The sequence below is a fragment of the Trichosurus vulpecula genome, chromosome 4, assembly GCF_011100635.1.
Source record: "Trichosurus vulpecula isolate mTriVul1 chromosome 4, mTriVul1.pri, whole genome shotgun sequence".
NCBI classification, from domain to species: domain Eukaryota; kingdom Metazoa; phylum Chordata; class Mammalia; order Diprotodontia; family Phalangeridae; genus Trichosurus; species Trichosurus vulpecula.
In genome coordinates, this window is record NC_050576.1 from 283,929,022 (window position 1) to 283,951,398 (window position 22,377).

Below are 22,377 nucleotides of genomic sequence, written 5' to 3' on the forward strand. Positions count from 1 at the left end.
ATGATCAAGAGCTCAGTTTGAACCTAAAAGTTACTTCCCTTAGATGAAAGATATTTAAAGGAACAGATAGTTCTAGTCCAGTGCTCTCTTTAAGGAGAGCAAAGTTGCCAGCCTCTGGCCTAAACCTTCTGCTTCCCTTCTGGCAAGAATAAATCTCCCTTGGAGAAGGGTGAAGGAAGGAGACTCTAGAGTTATTTTTCTGTGCCTCCTTGTGAGACACATCCAGTCATACCCATGCAACGCTTATAACTGATATGGGCAAAACACATTCACCATTGCACACACAGCCTTTTTACATTAAATTCAGACTGTAGCTTTTGAAGCTGCCCTGCTCATTTGCAAGCCTTTCTGAACGTCTCTTCTTTGCAAAAGGAGAAAAAAAGATGCTTCAATAACTCCCTTTTCTTGCTTTCTTTCCTTTCTTCTCTTCCTCTCCTGCCACCCCAGTTTGCATATCCTAGTCTTATGTCCCTTTGTAACAAATGCATAGTAAAGCAAAAACAAATGCCCACATTGACCATGTCCAAAAATGTATATCTTGTTCTACATCTCTCCTCTCATGCTTTTTCATCCATGCTCAGGAACGGTAATTGGTTATTGCATTAATCAGGGTCCTCAAGTCTTTCGAATTTTGTTTTCTTTATTATACTATTGTTTATTGTATAAATTGTTCTCCTGGTTCTACTCACATCACTCTGTATCAGTTCATACGAGTCTCCCCAAATTTCTCTGAAACTGTCCCTTCTGTCATTTCTTAGGGCACGAAACCATTCATCTATCTCACAATCAATTTAGCCATTCCACCTTTGATGGACACATTGTTACTTTCCAGGTTTTTACTGCTACAAAAAAGAGCTGCTTTAAATGCCTTTATAACCTACGGATTCTTTTCCTCTTATTGGTCCCCTTGGTGTGTAAGTCCAGCAGTGGTAACACTGGCTCAAAGGACAGGTACAATTTCACAATTGGGGCAGGGGGATAGTTCCAAACCGCTTTCCAGAACAGCTGAACCAATTCAAGGTGCATTAGTCTGCTTGTTCTCCTACGGTCTCTGCCTTCTTTCCCCCTACAAAGTAAGAGCGTAGAACATAAGTTGCCTGAGTGCAAGTATTGTCTCATTTTGCCTTTGTACCTCCAGGGCCTGGTATAGTATTTGACTCGTTGTTATTGTTCAGTCATTTCAGTAGCCTGATTCTTTGTGACCCTTTTTGGAGTTTTATTGGCAAAGGTAGTTTGCCATTTCTGTCTCCAACTCATTTTACAGATGAGGAAACTGAGGCAAAAATGGTTAAGTGACTTATCCAGGGTCACACAGTGTTGTTCTCAGGTCTTCCTGACTCCAGCCTTGGCATTCTATCTACCTAGCTGCCCTAGCTACCTAGCCACACACAACAGATGCCTAATAAATCCTCAATCAATATAGCAGAGATCAATAATTTTTTCATTTGGGGGGAAGGGAGAATAGGAAAGACATCATCTGTGTGTGTGATTTGGAAAGGAATGGTGCCTTGTATAATGGGGCACACACCATGAGTGGGATTCTTTGAAATCCTCCCAGTTTCTCTGGGACACTTAAGCCAAGTCCCACAGACTGATGAGCAGCCTGCCTAGAGAGTTAGAATTCTGACACCCCACCTCCCCCAACGATGGGAGCCCCAGACTTCCCTGAAGCTCTGCCCCAAAGGGCTCATGGCTATGAAAGAAGATCACCAGCAAGAATTTTTTATGAAAACAAACAAAAACCCACCATGATCAGAATCTTTTCCGGTCCATAGGGTATTTCTACTCCAAGCCCCTGTAAAAGGAGCTATCAGTGTCCAAACCGATTTTTCCACCTGGCTTGAGAGTCAACAGTGACAGCCAGAGGAATTCACTTTTTCACATGAAATGAAGCTGAGCCCTGAGGAGGAACCTCTGATGATACAAAGCATTATGATGGGTCAGTAACCAGGTCAATCACTCCCTTCTAGGCTCTTGGGCGCCTTAGGGATCCCAGCTGTCTAAGGAGTCCAAGGGAGTTAATCATTGGCAAAAGAAGGGGGTGGGGGAAGACACTTGGTTGGGTCAGATTAAGTGGATTGTTCAAAGGGTTTGGACAGAAAAAGCTTCATCATTTCTAATTTATGTCGGGAGTGAGGATTCTCTTTGTTTTGCCTCAGAACCATCTGTGATTAATCATAAAGAGTTACGATTTGAGAACCTAGGATAGTGGGTTCTAGAATTTGGAAAATACTAGATCTTACCTTCAAAAATCCCAGCTAATTTAGTGAGGAAAAGTCTTGATCTTAGGGTTGGAAGATCTAAACTCCCAGAAACCAGGAAATCTTGGGTTCAAATGTAGCCTCTGACACCTAGGAGCTATGTCCCCCTGGGTAAAGTTCCCTATGCTCTGGGCAGCATTTTTGAGGCTACTGAAAAGATTCTGAAATGCTGCAGTCAAAAGGACATTCTGCAACTCAAGAGCTCTCTATATCAATGAAATTTCCTAGGTCCACTTCCTATCCCAATATTTGTACTATTTACAAGTGTTAAGGAAGGCGTGTGTGTGTGTGTGTGTGTGTGTGTGTGTAAAGCACTGCATTTAGTAAATGTGGGTTATTATTAGTAATAATAATGGCTACCATAACATTAAGGCTTGCAAAGCACTTTACAAACATAATCTCATTTGGTCCTTACAACAATGCTGAGAAGTAGGTGATGATAATAATGATAATTAATAATAATGACATGTATATTCCCTATGTGTTGGGCCCTGTGCTAACCACTTTACAGTTATCATCTCATTTGATCCACACAACAACCTTGGGAAATAGGTGTTATTATCATCCCCATTTTACAGATGAAGAAACTGAGTTGGGAAGAAGTTAAGTGACTTGCCCAGAGTCCACCGCTAGTGTGTCTAAGTCTAGATTTGAACTCAGGTCTTCTAACACTCTATCCACCATACCATCTAGCAGCCTATGTGAAGCTCTTATTACTAGAGGTGGTAAGTATGGATCCTAGGACACATAAGAGAAGAAACATGGACCCCACTGAATAGGAAAGCAGGGTTGTTTTGCCTGCTGGAAAGGGCGGCCAGAGAGGTCTCAGTGGACTGGCTAGAACAGAGGGCGCAGGCAAAACAGAGACAAGAAATAAAGACTGAATCACGCCAAGTGTTGGGCCAGGGGGCGGGTGAAGAGCCTTTGAAGACTCAATGAATGGGGGAGGGGGACAGGGAGGAGGAGAAGGAAATGATTTTTCCAGTCTCACAGGCAATGACCAATGATGAAAGGAGAGAGCAGTGGTGTGGGTGCTGCAAGGCACCATGCTTTGGAGAGAGGGGAATTCAGGAAGCACTGACTGGGAAGACCGGGAGCTGAGAAGATAGCTTTGCCATGAACATAGAATGAGGGCTGGCTGTAACAAATTAAGCAGCCTGCTTTTCCCATCAGATTTTAAGTATAGGATTTCAATGCAGCTGATACCCAAACTTGTATTTCGTTTTTTTATTGTTTCCGTACCTTTTTTCCAATAAACAGAGTGTACCATCTGCAAAATGTTAGTCAGAGGAAATAAAAACCAAGAGGAAATTACATTACAATGCCATAAGTCAACATGCTACACCTGGGATACCGGTGGAGACACATGCATCTTCACTTACATTAATATTAAAGGCGAGATTGCTTTCAAACGGCAAATTTTCCTTGCTCAATCAGATGGAGGGGCAGCCCTAAGACCAACTGTAAAATGTTCATTTTCCTACCTTACCAAGCTTCCCTGCCTTGCTTCTAAATGGCATTTCTCCTATATCATAGCAAACAATTACCAGGGGCAGACAAGGACGTTCAGTGCAAAGTGAAACATGGCGGCATTCTCTGCACAGAGAAAGCATTTTAAAGGAGGAAAATAAGATGCATCAGCTGGGCGTAAGATGGATGCTAAAGGCAGGCAGTGTGATTTGCCTAACTAACTCTTTCCATTCTTTCATCTTTGCTTTTCTGTCTTGGCCTCTGCCTTCTCCAGGAAAAGTCTATATGTCATTGTGAGATTCAAGGAGAGGTGAGGCAGATTAAGGAGCAGACTAACTTGGAGGCAGGAAGTCCTCATCTCAAGGTCATAACTTACTCAGTTTTGCAAAATACAGCAAATTGCTTCACCTCCCTATGCCTCAGTTTCCCCACTTTATAAAATAAAACTAGAGCACTTTCTCCCTACTGAGCAACCCCACCCCCACCCCAAAGGTAAAATGTCACTCCAGGCCATTGACTATTGTTCTGGTAAACCAGTCTTGGTCATCCAGTAATTTAACTTTCTATTATAAATTTAGATCGGTAAGGAGTAGAAGTATTCCAATCTAACAGTCTCATTTTGTAGGTGAAGAAACAGGTCTAGAGAGCTTAAATGATTTCCCCAAGGATGTACAAGTAGTAAATGGCCTACTTGTTCCTTCTACATCTTCCTGCACTCTTGTCTAGTCAAGACCAATGCCATCCTCACCTCAGACCTTCTCCAGCCCTGTCTACCCCTTCTCTACCCCTCTATTTATGTTTTTGGGGCCCATGCCCTGCCAATTTCCAACAAACTCTGCTTTTTCCTTGACCTTCTCCATCCACATACTTTCTGCTTTCGTTAATTAAAAAGAAATCTATCTTGAATCTATGGGCACCATATTCCTTTCAAACCTTTCTGATGGAGGCCTCTCCTTCTCCAGAACACCTAAGTCACACCTGTCAGGAGGAGAGTTGGCATTTTCCTGAACCCCACCCCTGTCCCTTTGCTATTATTCATCCATAATCCCTTTTCTTCAAGGCAATCAGTTTATACCACCTCTCTCTTATCCTTGTTACTCTAACCAAGTTCCCCACTTCCCAATCTTGACATCTGACTCAAGGTTTCCCCTTTCACCTCATCACCGACCTTCATCTACAGGTACTTCTGTATTCATGTTAATGACCTTCCTAATACCTTGGCCACATAATTCCTCAGCTTCCTCACCTCCAATATTCTTTTCCGGCCTATTTCATATGCAGAGCCACACATAGTTCATATCTTAAGCCTCATCATCTCATGGATCTGCCCCACCTCCAAGATACCAAACCTTGAAATTGCCCTCATCAGTGACCTAACTGGCCTATCTATATTTACACCTATCTCTATTCCTCATTCACACTAAACCTGATCTTTATTCTTGTAACCACAGTACTCAGATCCTGACTTCAGTCTCATTCTTGGAAGCATCTCTCAAATAATAATTTCTCTAGGTTGTTTTGTACCCAACCAGAAGCCTCCCTGGGGAACATTAGAAGTTGATTCATCTTTCAAAGGGCTCCAACCCCTCTAAAAGCATTCAAACCACAGAAATATCAAGCACAAAGCAGTTTTCTTGAAGGCGTGTGAGGAACAAAGAAAGGCCATCTTGTCTGATCCTTTCAATAAAACAACAGTTTTCCCACTACTACCTTCCATTGAGTCACATGTCCCTTCCCTCAGGAGATTCAGTGCCTGAAAATTCAATGAAGCCTCTGCCCTCTGTCCAGTTCTCACTGGTCCCAAGGCCCTTTCGGCAAGCTCTGTCCTCCTCCTTTGCAATCTACACACTCTTTTGCCTCCACTCCTCTCCTAATCTTCATCATCTTTTCTCAGCACAATCCTACAGGGCCTGGCACCACCAGATGCCATGACTCCCATAGCTCCCGGTTTGACCCTGGAACTTCTTAGTGTTGGTATGGCAGCCTGGTCACATCCTTCGGCCTCCTTCAAACTTCTCATGGCAGCTCTACCTTGAAGGTACAGCTCTTAGTCTTGAAGCCTAGAATCACCAAGCTAGAAAAGGCTTGCCTGAATCTTTTCCAAGTTTCTGGTGCCCTTACATCATGAGTCTCTGGGGCATATGGCCACATTTTCATTGTAATCTCCGGTTCCTGAAAACCTCATGATCTCATTTTTATAATTCTCTGGTACCATGCTAGCAATGCTTACTATCCCTGACCTAATCATCTTGCAATTCTGGGGAACCCCTCACTAGAGGAAGTCATGAAATCTCACTGATTTCATTCACTATAAATTCATCCTTCAAAATCTCAAGTGGACCTTCTCTGTTGCTTGACAATTCTAGTCTGTTTCTTATTAATTTCCTATCTCATTCCCCAAAGCGAAGGTTCTCACCTTTTCCTCTCCCTTCAAGTTCCCACCTGTCTACTTTGGGGGGCCTACAAGGTATTATTTATTTACAGTTGTAAATGTATATGTTATGTGCCTCTACTGAATTGTAAACTGCATGAGGGCAAGGTGAGCACTGTAATCTTCCTGTAGGACGTAGCTCAAGGGTTCTTAACCTGAGAGTGCAAGAACTTAAAAAAAAATTATAACAATTTCAATATAATTTGTTTCCTACATAATTCTATTCATTTTATTTTATGCATTTTTAAATTCATTATTTTGAGTAGGGTTTCACCAGACTACCAAAGGGGTCTATCACACACATACACACACACACACACACACACACACACACACACACACACACACCGTTAAGAAGCCCTGACCTAGCTTCATACTCCCTTCAATATTCCAACATTTGTGGCTTTTCCAGTGCTGTTACTCCAGCAGACTGTAAATTGAAACCTTTTCATGCCTTTAGTAGATGGTGTCATGAACAAAATTCACCACCTGGCTGTCAGCCTCAGGTAAGGAGCCACTCAGAATTTGTCATCAATGGTTTTGAAGTGGTGAGCCCAGAATCCCTCACCTGGCCAATACTTGAAGTCTTTTTGGTTTGGGCTCAGAGAGTTTAGTTACTTCTCCAAGGTCACTCAGCTACTAAGTAACATAGTGAAGAATCAAACCCACATCCTCTGATTTCAGATCCCTTGTTCTTTCCACAATTGCATGTGACTTCTTCTGGACCACATTTTAGAAAAAAAAAGGGGGGTAACTAGGTAGCACAGAAGGTAGAGCACTGGCCCTGAAGTCAGGAGGACCTGTGTTCAAATCCAGCCTCATACACTTACTAGCTGTGGGACTCAGGGCAAGTTGCTTAACCCTGATTGCTTCCCAAAAAATCCAAAAAAGAAAAGAAAAAGAGAGTTGAAGTCATTTGAAGGTCAGAGCCAGGGAACTATCAGTACAGAAAGCTTTTGAAAGTCATTATCCTTAACAGGCTGCTCAAGATGCTGTGAGAAGGGAAAAGCTAAACTTTTGGATCACATACCATGAGCCCTGTCCTCTTGTCATTCGAATAGAGAAAAGTGAAGCTACACCAGTGAAAGAAAAAGTTTATTTCTTAATCTTAAATGTAGATACTCTTTTAAAGGAAAAAACTGCAACCATCTCCTTCAACAATACAGTTCTGACCACTGAGTTTGGGTTTTCCAATCTGAGTTTGGCAGCAGTGACGGCTTCTGGGAGTTAACCTTCCCAGCCTCCAGTGCTCCTTGGACTTCTGGATTTCCAGTGGAATTCCAAAGACAAAGCCGCCAAGGGCTGATGCTGACAACAAAGACAAAATGGAACAGAAGGCAGACAAGCCATAGCAAGTCCAGAGAGATCAGCAGGAGGTTTACGGAAAGGGATTTAGACAAAGTCACTTCAGCTTCATTAGCAGGTTCAGTCAGTTCGTGTGTTTTTTGCCTTATCATGTTCAGTTCTGAAACCGCCAGGGGCTCCCAGGGCAGGGAGTGCTGGGAAACATGTTGAAGCGGTTTTGCAGTCAAGGAAGAGCAAAGCTGAAAAGAGGAAAGGGGCTGTTTGCCCATCAGATCCCTTTGTTTGACCAATGTGCTCTAGGAATAGTGAGGCTAGCCTTTTCCCTTGAGCTGGTAGGAGCTCTTCAAAAAATGTACTTTTTGGCCTTTATCTGTCTAAAAGATGAATGGGTTTAAAACAACCAGTAAGCTTTCCTTTGCAAATTATTAATTCATAATTTCATTTCATTACTCATTCAATCAGCTTCTGCTGAGGAGCAACTTTGTGCATGACATTTTACTTGGATGTATGAAAATACAAAAGATGCCAAGGGCCAAAGACCCTGATCTTAAGGTGCCAATAATATATTTGGGGAGAAAAGATAGATATAAATATCAATATAGATGTTAACATCTATATTGGTATCCATATCCATAGACACACATATATGCATGATGCAACAAGAGAATGATCTTAAGACAGCCAATAGGCAAGTGCTTAATGTATCTATGTAGCACTGGATGAAAGCAAAGTAAGGGAACAGAGAAGGGTGGAATTTGGGGGACCCTGTAGATAAAACTTTTCCCAATGTCTTATAAAGAATATATTATAGCTAACATTTCCCCAACATGCTGATTCCAACATCACATCCATACCATTTGGGCCATCAGATCCAGATTCTGAGAATCAAAGCTGGCACTGAATCAGATACTAACCATGGAAATAAATGTTCCCCCATATGAAAAAAAAATTAGGGAATAACCAATGATCTCAGACAGCAAACTACTAAGCAATCAAATACAAAAGAGAAAACAGGCATAAGGATGAAAAAAAATTCACTAAATTCTCTATTCCTTTCCTTATCCTGTTGAGTTTGTGTTTAATGGGATTTTATTTCTTCTTGTTGTTGTTTTTGTTCCTCTTCATCTTCTTCTGCTGCTTCTTCCTCCTCCTCCTCCTCTTCCTCCTCCTCCTCCTCCTCCTCCTCCTCCTCCTCCTCCTCCTCCTCCTCCTCCTTCTTCTTCTTCTTCTTCTTCTTCTTCTTCTTCTTCTTCTTCTTCTTCTTCTTCTTCTTCTTCTTCTTCTCCTCCTCCTCCTCTTCCTCTTCCTCTCTCTCTCTCTCTCTCTCTCTCTCTCTCTCTCTCTCTCTCTCTCTCTCTCTCTCCCCCTCCCTCTCGTCCTCACTTTTTGTATTTCTCTCTCCCCCTCTTTCTTTCATAACCTTCTTTAAATCTATTCTTTGCATCACAGTGAATTTTGCAAAGCATCACACAAGTTCTCAATTTTCCTAACCCCCAAAAGATTTACATGGATTATACTCAAATTCCCTGGAGACATGTGGGCTCATTTGTCCCGAAGCAAGGACAGCTAGCCAAAAGGTTAGCAAAGGGCACCAAGCTTGTCTATCTATCTTTTTTCTTCTTGGGATAACTTTGAATGTTTCTGTGTGCTCTGAGCCTAATGAAGCAATTCAAACACATTCTTAATCAAAACTTTGTGACAGTGAAGAGCAAGAAATAAGTCCCTGGGGAACTAACTTCAAAGAGCATCAAACAAGAGTACCCACAGGAAATGGGTCCAAGGGACCCTGACTTCCACAGCTCTTTTCTACCTCAGGAAACTGGCTGGCTAAGCAAATGAATCAATTCCTCAAAGAGGAAGTAAACAGATTTCAGGATAGAATCAATAGCTTTGGGGCAGTTAAGAGAAATGTCTCTTATAGTATACTGAAAGTCTCTATCCTTAACCCTCCATCCCCAAACCTGTTCAGGGACATTTTTATCAGTTACCTGGAAAGAACAAGAAAGTAAAGCTTATCAAATCTACAGGTGACACAGAGCTGGGAGGGACATCTAACATGGCTTATGTCAGAATTAGGATCTTGACAGGGCTTAGAATGCTGGGTGGAAACCTAGAAGAAGAAATTAAACAGGGTTTGGTTTTTATTTCTACATTTAGGTTCAGAGTCAATGGTACATATATTGGCTGGAGAGATTTTGACTGACAGCAGTTATAGAGGTTGGGGGAAGATGTGTAGGCTTTAGCTCCCATTGGAGCCACCAATATTGACGTTCCATCACCTCTGCTGGAGTTGGCTGGTGAATCTAAACAGAGAAGTGATACTAGATAGGGGAGTTGCTGATCTTTGGCTAAGTCCTGAAGCCCAGAAATAACATGCCCCCAATTATGAAAGTGGCTGCCCCTCCTTCCATCCTTCAGTGCCTCGAATCAGCCTTATGTAAGATGAAAGCCAAGATTTAGCACAAAACTGCCTTCCATGGCTGCCCAATGACTCCTAGATTAAGCCAAAGAGATAGGGAGTGATTCTTCAAAAGTCCTTCAGGCATAGATTGAAGGAAATAGACAGGGTGAGCTGGGGTGATGGAGGCTCCAAGGGGTTGCCCAAGAGGACTTTGTCTTTAACAAAAGAGCACAGGGCTTCATTTAGCTATCATTTTCATTCAACGGTTGATAAGGACAGCAGAGTAGAGGGGAAGGGAAGAGAAGGGAAAAGAACAGATTCAGGGAACCACAAGTATATGTGAACATAAGTCAAAGCTGTTTGCAGCCAGATGGCTAGTTAAAAGACAACAGAGCTACAGAGGCCATTTTTTAGAGGCCCAAGGGAAACATAGAAAAGCAAGACAAAAGGTCTGATTCTGCTATTCCACAGGATGTGAAGCTATAGGAAGCCGAGTGTCAGCCTCCCACCTTAAAGGTCATGTGTCTTAGTGAGCCCAGGAGATGTGGAGCAGTTTAATTAGCCAGACACCCCCTTGGACTGCACATGGTGTCAAGACATCATTCATTTATTTATCCATTTAATTAATTCATGTACTTGTTCAATGTGTGTCCTGTTGTTTCTAGGTCCTTTTATGCCTGTCCCTGCCAATGTTATCGGTCTTGGCTTACATCTGCAGGGCTGACTCTGCACAATGTCATACACAGATAAGGCCTGCTTAAAAGCTTTTGGGTGGAATTATTGAGCAAACCATACTGTGGGCAGCTGTTGGGCTGTCGTTTGTTGTTCTTGGGGTGGGGGGGTGGGGAAGAGAAAGCCTGGCATTTCTCAGGCACAGGTTGGTCCAGAAATATGAGTGAACCACTTGCCTGGGCCACAACAAACTCCCCAGTAGATAAGATGATGCCTTAGGAGGTTCCGTTTTCTATTCCAAACCTAGGTTGGTGGTACAGGGGCACTGGACTGGAAGCTACTAGAACTGGGTTCCTACTTTTCTTAATTAATAAGTGTGTGGCCTTGGCCAAGCCTTTTCAGAGACTTTGTTCACTGATCCATAAAGTGAGAAAAAATGAGACTCGTACAACCAGCCTCACAGAGTGGTTGTGTAGAAACTGCTTCATAAGCTTTTTTTTCTTCAACTGTTATGGGCTTAAAGATGAAATATTATTCATCTGTATAGACTGTATTCATCTGTATCAGTCACCATCAAAACCCAGCAGAGCATACTAAGGCAGTCTTATAAGTAAGTGAAATTTTGTTGAGGGTCCCTTTGTCTCAAATTATCTCCTGATACAAAAAATCTCCATATATGTATGTATGTATATATGTGTATAGGTGTGTGTATACATATACACATGTATACATACATATATCATGTACCAGGAGATAATCTGACACAGAGGGACCCTCCATAAAATTTCACTTATTCATGAGACTGCCCTAGTTTTTCTATTGGTATATATTATTGATTATCATATTGTATATATACTATATAAATGTATGTAATATGTACATCTATCATGAGAGGGATATCTAGATGGCTCAATGGAGAGAGCACCGGGCCTGGAATCAGGAAGACCTGAGTCCAGATACAACCTCAGACACTTACTAGCTGTGTGACCTTGGGCAAGTCACTTAATCTCTGAAGAAAGAAATGGCAAACCATTCCAGTATCTTTGCCAAGAAAACAGTATGGTCCACAGAGTCACGAAAAATTGGGGGTGATTAAATAACATCGACAAGTATCATGGGATACATAAACTTTCAACAGTGGTGACCAGTGAGGTAAGGATAGCTCTGGTTTGGGAGTCTTCTTTTAAAGCTTAAATGCCAATTAGAGGGTAACACATTGAGTCTATAAAGTCTTCATGTGAATTAACTTATCAGATCTGTTCCCCAGTGATAGCAGGAGGAACTTGATGGATCCTGAAAGAGCATTGCCCAGTATACACTATATGATCTTAGAATTTTACCCACAGTTGGTCCTGCCTCAACCCAACAGTAGTCCAAGACTGGACTTCCATGATGCAGTAGAAAGAACACCAGGGTTGGAATAAATGGACCTGGATTTATTTTTATTGATACTATTATAGTATTAATTATCACATTATAATCAGTATTATTAAATGAATAATGCTATTACTATAACATTCTATTCTGTTATAGTAATAGCATTATCAGCTATAATTCAGAATATTGATAATAATGTCTGTATATTGCTTTTAAGATCCACAAAACATTTTAGATGTTATCTCATCTAATCATCAAAACAACTCTCTCAGGTACATGTTATTATTCCCTATGGTAAACTGAGTCAGAGAGGTTAAGTAACTTGCCCAGGGTCACACAGCTAAGCAAGTCTCTTGAGGTGAGATTCCTAATTCCAAGGTTCTCTTCCCCTCCATCTATCTGTCTTAGCTGCTTACCAAATACCCATGTGACTTTGGAAAAAAATCACTTTAGCTCTTTGGGCCCTGTTTCCTTTGGATAGCAGTGAAATAAAAGGGTTGCACCAGGTGAGGAGCCTGGAGTCAGGATCTCATCCAAGAATGCTCTGTTTGGGCAGCTAGTGGCAGTGGATAAAGTGCCAGGCCTGGAGTCAGGAAGACTCATCTTCTTGAGGTCAAAATTGGCTTCAGACACTTACAATTCTTAGCCATCAAATGAAAGAGAAAAACAGCATAGAAGGCATGATGGGTTCAGAGGGAGGGGGCAAACCTAGGATCAAATCCTGACTTTATAACTTTCTAGCTATGTGAACATGAGTAAATCACTTACTTGATCTCTCTCCTCATCTGTAAAATGTGCATGAAAATACCTGTAGTACTCACCTCATGGGGTTGTTATGGGGATCAGGTAAAGTGAAGCAACAAAGGAGGAGGAGAAGGAGAAAAAAGAGGAGGAGGAGATAGCTAGGTGGTGCAGTGAATAGCATGCCAGGTCTAGAATCAGAAGAAGTGAGTTCAAATCTTGCCTCAGACACTTAAGAACTGTGTAGCCCTGGGCAAGTCACTTATCCCTGTTTGCCTCAGTTTCCTCATCTGTAAAATGGCAAACTATTCCATACCTCTGCCAAGAAAACCCCAAATGGGGTCACAGAGTTGGATACAACCTGAGCAGCAGCAACAACCAGATAAGGGATTCTTATTCTAGGATTTATGAATTTAAAAATGTCATTAACTGCTTTTCAATATAATAGGTTTCTTTTGAAACCTTGTGCATTTTGTTTTGTGCATTTAAAAACATTATTCTGAGAAGGGGTCCATAGGCTTCACCAAATTGTCCAAAGGGTCCATAACACAACAAAGGTCAAGAATCCTTGGGGTAGGTGGTCTCTGAGCTTTAGATTCTGTGTCCCTGAGCTTCTTCTCCTCTTCCTTCTCTCAGGGTATCCATGAACTGGGATCCACCTTCCTGGGCACCTCTGATAGAGATATGAAGACTTTTTTTTCTGTAGTATTCAGAGATTATAGTACTCTACTGTGTGACCCAGTGGTGAGAATTGGGCTCAAGAGTGCCTTGAAGGAGGCAGAATCACAGAATTAATCAATTAATCAAATCATTGAGCTTTTATTTACCTAATATTATGTACCAGGCACTGTGCCAGGCCTTGGAGATACCAAAACACACGTGAAATAGTTTTTGACCTTGAGGAGCTCACAGCCTAGCCAAGGGAAACAACATAGACACATACACATAGATACACAATGGATATCAGGTGATTTAGAGATGAAAGCACTGGCATCTGGGTGGGAAGAGGCGGGGACATCCGGAAAGCCTTTACAGAGATGGCGTTTCATCGGAGCCTTGAAGGACACTAGGAATTTTGAGAGTCAGAGGTGAGGAAGGAGTACATCCAAGCACTGGGGACCACCCCTGAAAAGACTAAAGATGGATTGTTGTATATGAGGAGCAGAAAGAAGACCAGTTTGACCATAGTGAATTTAAGAATGTTGGCACTGGAGGTTCAGAGGCCGTCTAGCACATCTCCTTTAATTTTACAGATAAGGAAAATGAAGCACAGAGACAGGAAGTAATGCCCTCTTTTGTAAAATGCAGGCAATAATACATATATGTCCTATTTCATAGGGTAGCTATGAGGAAAGGGCTTTATAAATTTTAAAAGTGCTATCAAAATTAAAGTGATGCTTAATATGTATCAATATCAAATCAATATAAAATATTATTTCATTATAATAGTGGTGGTGTTAATGTGAATTAATAATATTCTTAATAATATTATTTGATAATATTATTATCTAACTCCTTTTGTTCTGGAAATGAAAGACTCAAAGTTCCCATGGAAAAGTCATTTAACCTCTCTGGGCTTCCATTTACTCATCTGGAAAATGAAGAGCTTGGACTCAATGGACTTTAAGTTCCCTTTTAGCTCCAAATCTATGATTCTATGATCACAGAAATTCCATTATGTTTAACCAATGTGTCGGGCCTGAATCTGAGAAGCTCGGGTGCTGCTTGCTGGGTTTAGTCTCAGGTCTCCCTCACTGACTTTTGCAGAGCAACTTCTGCCATTGCACTGTGTTTCTTTGAAGGACTAATGAAAGGTAGCTTGGATAAGGAAGCTTGGAGTGGAAATATTCTGGTGCTAAGCAACCAGGAGATCAGGCTTTTAGAAACAGGTCTAATTAAAAAAAAAAAACCTTAGGGAAGAGAGGCAAATATTGTCTAACCTTTGTACCCCATTACAAAAGCATTTTGGCCTTTGACACATACAAAAGGTGTGTAAATATTTTTTACTATCAATTTCCCTATTGGTTCAGAGTCTTCATTCTGTTCTTGGCTATCATTATTATTACTTATCATCACCATCATCATCATCACCATTGCAAAACTACTTCCGACAGACACTTTGCCCCTTCTTTTTCTGTCTCTGCCCATGGTCTTCCTCTCTTGCATAACCATGGAAACAATTCTAGCCATCAAATGAAAGAGAAAAACAGCACAGAAATCATGATGGGTCCCGAGGGAAGAGGCAAACCTAGGATGGAATTCTGACTTTCTGAGCTACGTGAACTTGAGTAAATCACTTACTTAACCTCTCTCCTCATCCGTAAAATGTATATGATAATACCTGTAGTACTCACCTCATGGGGTTGTTATGGAGATCAAGTAAATCGAAGTAGGAAAAGGAGGAGAAGGAGAAGAAGAAGATAGCCTAGGTGGTGCAGTGGATAGCATGCCAGGCCTGGGATCAGAAGACCTGAGTTCAAATGTTGCCTCAGATACTTCCTACCTGTGTGACCTTGGGCAAGTCACTTAATTCTGTTTGCCTTAGTTTCCTCATCTGTAAATCAAGCTGGAGAAGGAAATGGCAAACCACTCCAGTATCTTTGCCAAGAAAACACCCAAAAGGGGTCATGAAGAGTCGGACATGACTGAATACAATTAAACAACAACAACTAATAGTAATAACAATAATAAATTAGCATTTATATGAATGCTATATTTCTATAATTTTATATTTGTTTAAATATGCTATTTGTATAATTATATTTCATATTTATATACAGCTTTAAAGTTTACAAAATGCTTGATACATTTTATTTCATTTAATCCTTACAATAACCCTTTGAGATAAGTGCTATTATCATCCACATTTTATAGATGATGTGACTTGCCTAGAGTCATACAACTAGTAAATGTCTGAAGCAGGATTTGAATTCAGGTCTGCCTGACTCCAAGTCTGGCATTCTAAGCCACTACACCAACTAGGTACTTATTGTAGAGCATGTAGAGTGAATTATCAAAATCAGCTATCATTTTGAAACAGCCTGAATTCTCTCTCTCTCTTCCATGAAAGCTCAACCCACAGTTCCCTCTTCTAAACTCATAGCATTGTTGTGTGTACTAGTGACCTGCCCAATTCGGGCTGAAGTCAAGACTTCACCTACAAAGGAGACCTAAGAGGTCACCTCATCAGAGGGTGGGAAAACAGATGACACCTCGACCTTGGCTTCAGTAGCCAATTGTGGGGCTTGTGTCCAACACGACCAAACCTACCCACAGGCCCACCCCCTTGTGAGTCCCCCAAGGCGGTTATAGCCTCAACTTTTCAGGTGCCATCGGGAAAATTCCACCCCTACTTTCTGCCACCCAGATCACTCCATGGCTCCTCTGAGAGTTGGACTCTGGGCTGCAGGGAAGGGACCACCGCCCCCCTTCTCCTTTTGGGTGGGACAGAGTGATTTGTCTAGGATGAGGTGTGAGTGATCTGAATCAAGGACATCATTAAACATCCTCCGCTTCCCCTAGCCCACCCTGCTTCCAGAATTCCTTGTGATTCTCATCTTCCAGTCTTCACACGCTGATGGTCATCTTCAGCTCCTCTCTTTCCCTTCCCCACATCCACATGTTCAATCACATGTCGAATCTTGTTGGTGTTGCCTCCACAGTTCTCTTCTCTATCCCCTTAGCATCATTCTAACAACCTCTGGTGATCAGCCATCTTTCCCTCATCAAGCCTCATTGCTTCTCTGTTGAATTACTGCAATGGGCTCCTCACTGCCCCAAGTCTCTCCCTGCTCCACTCCATCTTCTGCATGGCTGCCAAAGTGCTTCTCCTAAAGTCATTCTCCTTACTCAGTAAAGTCCTTGGGCTCCTTATCGATTCTAGGATCAAACATTATCAAATCCTTTTACAGCCACTAGGTGGAGCCATAGTGCATAGAGTACCAGGCCTGGAGTCAGGAAGGCTCATTTTCCTGAGTTCAAATCTAGATTCAGACAGACACTTACTAGCTATGTGACCCTGAGCAAGTCACTTTACCCTGTTTGCCTCAGTTTCCTCATCTGTAAAATGAGCTGGGGAAGGAAATAGTAAATCACTCCAGCATCTTTGCCAAGAAAACACCACATGGGGTCATAAAGAGTCTGAAACAACTGAACAACAAAACTCATCCTTTTAAAATATCTTTTTTTTTTCACTTAATCCCAATTGCCCTGCCTTCCCCCTCTTTTTGTATGTTTTATAATGTATATATTTAGGATTACATGTATGTAATTTATATGTATGTTTATATTTTATATGTGTATGTACATATATATTTACATATACACATATGCATATGTATATACACATACATATATACAATATATACATTTATATGTACATATATATTAGGGCAGTGAGAGCAAATATTTTTTATTGATAGGGAGAAATCTGAAAACCAATGATCTACATACTCATCACACAACTAATTTTACAGTCTCGTGTAGTCCACATTGTCATCCAACTCCATTAATTGTTTAACCTTTCATGTATTTATGTCTCAACTCAGGTTTACACACACCATTATTCAAATTATGGTTTTGATTATGTCATTTGAGATGATATTTGCGAGGTGCTTAGCATAGTACCTGGCACATAGTAGGAGCTTAATAAGTGCTTCCCTATACAAAGCCTTCCCAGAGTGTCCTTTGGCTGTTAGCATTCTCCCTCTTAAAATAGGACAGTACCTCAGGATCCATCCTCTCCATTTGTACAGTTCAGGAAACTGAGACCCAAGGAAATTAAATGGCTTGGCCAAATGACCCAAGTGCTGAGGGTCTGAGGTGAGCTTTGCCCATGGCTCTTCTGACGTCTAGACCCAGTGCCCTTTCCCCAGGGCTGCGGTGCATTAACACAGCAGACTCTGAGTTCATTGAGGGCAGAGATTGTTTGAGTTTAACTTTTTGTCCCCGGGGCCTTAGAAACAGATGTTGTTTTAAAAATTGTTGACGTGTTCTATATAGTGATAATAACTGGCATGTATGGTACACTTTGTTTTAAGAAGAGCTTTCCTCCCTGAGTGAAAAGAGAGAGGCTAAATTAGCACAATTTAACCGAGACCATCCTGCTCCCCACCTCCCCCCTTCCTCCCTCCCCACCCCCAGGTCCTTGAAGTGAGCTCCAGCTTCATTACTTAAAGACTGCTGTCTCTCGCTGGGTGAGAAATGTGCCGCTAAAGCAGAAAGCTTCCTGAGTTCTTGCCAACAGATTTTTGTATTTGGATTAAGAGAGCTCAGCAAAGAGCCAGTGGTCAGGGGGACAGAGACCCCCTGCCGTCCCCCTCGGACCTGGGAGGCCAAGGTTACGAGGTTGCTCTGTGTGGCCCTTTTCAGCCCCACATCCCAAGGAATTTCATTCATCTTAACATATTAAAACTTGCCAACTGCACGGCCCCCAGGGAAGGAAGCAGGGGGCAAAGGGTGGGTGCAGGAGGGGAAAGCTTTCCGTCTGGCGTCTTCAGGCAAGGATGAGGCACCGGCAATGGGAGGATGTCAAATGTAAACTCCTTCATTTTGCTTCTTGTTAGGAACTGGAGGTTAAATACTGAATATAATTGAAAGAAACCTTGGGGCTTACCTGTGGATTTCATCGGTCCACACCCTCCCTGTCCTCTCTTTGGATGAGGAGAAAACAATTGGCTATATTTTGGCCCCTCAAACCTGCAAGAGCCCAAGAAAGGCAGGACCAGTGGAATGCCTTTGGGGGTCCCTTTGCAAGGACAATATGGGAAGAACCTTTTTTTCCCCTACAAGTATCCCAGCTGTGGCTGGAGCGTGTTGCGAGCAATGTTTGTTTGGAACTCAGACTCCAAAGCCCTAGCTTCTTTCATCTGGCCTTGACAACCCCCAGTAACATTGTACCCTTTTCCTCACAGCCCCCACCTGAGCTTCAGGCTGAGAAGGGGGGCGACTTTCTAGTTGGACCTTGGATTGACACTTAGGAAAAGCAGCCCCTTCCCTGGCAGACAGCCACTGGCCTGCTGTCAGAAGTGGGAGTGGAGGACCTAGTGAAGGCCAGAGAAATCAACCACGTCTGGACCTTAAAGCAGAGAGAATTTTAACGGTAGCAGGCTGAGGAGTCCATTCTGAGGATGGGTAATGTCAGGAGTGGCAACACATTGGGATGGCAGGCCACTTTAAGTAGTTTGGACTTGATTCTTGGGATCATAGATGACCTCTTTCATTTTTCTAATGAGGAAATACAGATTTAGAGCTGGAAGGTTATCAAGTCCCTTCAGGCTGGGCCTTGAGTCCCCAAGACCCCACCTTTGAGGCATTCATTCACCTGGGGCCTTTCCTTCCAGAGAATTTTATGTTCCATACCCTGTTGTATTGACAGATGAAGAAACTGAGTCACAAAGAGGCTTAAGTGACTCACCCAGGCTCACACAGCCAAGTATCTGGGACAGGATTAAAATTTAGCTAGGTGGCACAGTGGATAGAGTGCCAGGCCTAGAGTTAGGAAGACTCATCTTCCTGAGTTCAAATCCAGCCTCAGACACCTACTAGCTGTGTGACCCTGGGCAAGTCACTTAACCCTATTTGCCTTAGTTTCCTTATCTGTAAAATGAGCTGGAGGAGAAAATGGCAAACCACTCCTGTATCTTTGCCAAGAAGACCCCAGATGAGGTCATGGAAAGTTGGACATGACTGAAACAATACAACAATTTCCTGACTCCATGTCTAACCCTAATTAACACTTCATTTCACCTCTTCTGGGCTAAAGTGGCAGAGCTGGGATTTGAACCCAGGTCCCTGGTCTTATGATTGTAAACCTACTGCTTTTCCCACTATACCATGATACTTCCGCTAATCCCCAGACCACTGGAGGTTTGGAGGCTGGGACAAATATTAGAACAAATCTATGCATTAAGATTAGTCGGGCAGCTTGTGTGAAGGATGGATTAGAAAACAGAAAGACTGGAGGGCACTTATCCAATTAAAATAGAAACATGTTATAGAGGCATTGATAAAATTTTGACCCATTCGTGGAGTTACCACATAAGTAAAGATTCCCCTTGGGAAATGGGACGCATTGTTAGTAGAAGAGGGTCAGACAGAGTATGGAACATAAAATTATCTGGAAGGAAAGTCCCCAGGTGAATGAATGCCTCAAAGGTGGGATCTTGGGGACTCAAGGCCCAGCCTGAAGGGACTGAGTACCTTTGGGAGCCCCAGAGGAAGAACCTACTTAATAGTAGCCTTGTCTACCAATGGAAATCTTAACATCAAGTGCTCCCTCTGGTGGTCCCAAACCAACACTTCTTTTCTCATTTGCAGAAATGACCACTGGATGTACGACAGATTCCAGATTGCCCATTGTCTTCTCCGTCAACAAACATATATTGAGTCCAATAAGAACAATGCACCATAATAGACAATGGGGAATCTAAAGATATGTATGTGCCTGGGGTGGGGAGCCTGCGGCTTCAAGGCCACATGTGGCCTTCTAGATCCTCAAGTACGGCCCTTTGACTGAGTCTAAGTTTTACAGAACAAATCCTTTCCTTAAGGGGATTTGTTCTGGGAAGTTGGGATTCAGTCAAAGGGCCACACTTGAGGATCTAGAGGGCCACATGTGGCCTCGAGGCCACAGGTTCCCCACCTCTGGTATAGGCAAAGGTAGGCAGTACAGTGGATAGAGCAGTGGGCAGAGAGTCAGGAAGACCTGAGTTCAAATGTGACCTTGGATACTCACTGTGTGACCCTGGCCAAGTGACTTAACTTCTGAAATCTACCTCACCTTCCTCAACTGTAAAATGAGTTAATAATCGCCCCTACCTCTCAGGGTCGTTGTGAGGATTGAATGAGGTGATATTTGTAACGTGCTTAGCACAGCGCCTGGCACATAGTAAGCATGTCATAAATGTTAGCATATCATGATTACTTAACTTCTCTCTGCCTCAGTTTCTTTAACTGTAAAGTGAGGATAATAATAGAACCTACGTCCCAGGGTTACTGTGAAGGTCAGATGAGAGAGTATTTGTAAAGCTAATAGCATCGTGCTTGGCACATTGTGGGTACATAATAAATACTTGTTACCTTCCTTCTTTCCCAAGCTAGATGTAATAGGAAAGTAAGAATAAGACCACCAAATCCAGCTCCCACCTCATTTTACAGGTGAGGAAACTGAAGCCCAGAAGAGGCTAAATGACTTACCCAAGGTCACTGTAGCAGTAACTAGGAGAGCCAGGATCCAGACCCAGGTCTTTTGACCCCAAAGCCGGTGTTCTCTCCAGGGAACTACACTATCTCCACTAGAGATTCTTATCCAACTCTTTCGTTTTACAGATGGAAGGCAGCAAATGGCAGAGATGGGATTTCAAATTAGAGCTTCCAAACCCAAAGGCAGTATTCTTTCTATTACCCAATGTAGCTGCCCTCTTTGCACTTTGGGATTTACATGGAGCCGCTCGCTGAATTCCCATGCTCCTCAGTAAGATCATTCCGAAGTCATCAGAAATCATTTTAGATGCCACCTTTGCCCTGCTCACCACCTAGCATCCTGTGTCATTCTCTACTCTCGACATTAGGCAAAAAGCAGATAACTGCCTTCTGTTGCTGTTCCACCCCCTCCTCATAATCCAGGCATGGGGGAGCAGGGAAGCCAGGAGGCCAGTGTCCCTGGCTCAAAGAGTATATGTTGGGGACCCAACGCCTCATAATCTGGCACTGATTCTCCTACCACTGTCCACTACTAATCTGGCAAGTCCCAAATGATCTCATACCCAAATGGGCAAATGCTGCCCTCAACTCCCTTCCTGATTCCAAACCCTCCCAGCAACAAGAGGCATTTCTGATACCCGGGCAACAGAGTCAGACATTGGGGCTTCTGCTGACACAAGGGAAGCCTCTATGTGTCTCAGTGAAGCCTGGGTGCCAACTTTCTGCCTCTTTGAAACAAAATCTTCTGAATTCTTTGCAGTCTTTACACAGGCCTACCCTGAATTCCTGGCACAGCCTTTTGTACACATCCTTCCACGTCTTTCCTTCTGTCTTCATCTGGGCTCTTCTCGATGTCTTCTGTTTTGTAGTCTCACATTCATTTTCTCATGCTAACAAAATCCTTGTCTTGGATCTGTCTGTGGCTGAGGTCCCCTGCTAAATGAAGTTCTCAAAATCTTTGTCAGCTCCTTTCTTTTCCTAGAAATGAAAATCTTTTATTCCCAGGGTGCTAGCCATTGGTTCTTTATGGAAAGGTTTTTATTTCACACAGTCCTTTTTGTCTTTTTTTAAAATTAAATCTTCTTTTGAGAGGCAGCAGTGGTATAGTATGGATTAAAAAGCTGGCCTTGGAATCAGGAAGACCTGACTTCAAGACCTGTCTTGGACACATGAGACTGGCTGCAGGAGACTGGACAAGTCACTTAACAGCTCAACACCCTAGACAACTAAGACTGGAAACTTCAGAGCAGGTGCCCATTGGCCTTGGTTGAGAGAACCCACCCCCTCACCCAGTTCCCCATACCAAGGAACTCACAGATCAAATTTAATTTTTTTTATTTTATTATTTCTAGGACTACTCTTAACACTGAGAAGTCAGGGGTCTAACACAATGTGACAGATCCCTGGTCCCTAACACAGATATGATGATAATAGCTAGTATTTACACAGTGCTTACCATGTGCCAAGCACTGTGCTAAGTAAGCATGAGTAGAAAAGAGAACCACCCTCCCTACCAT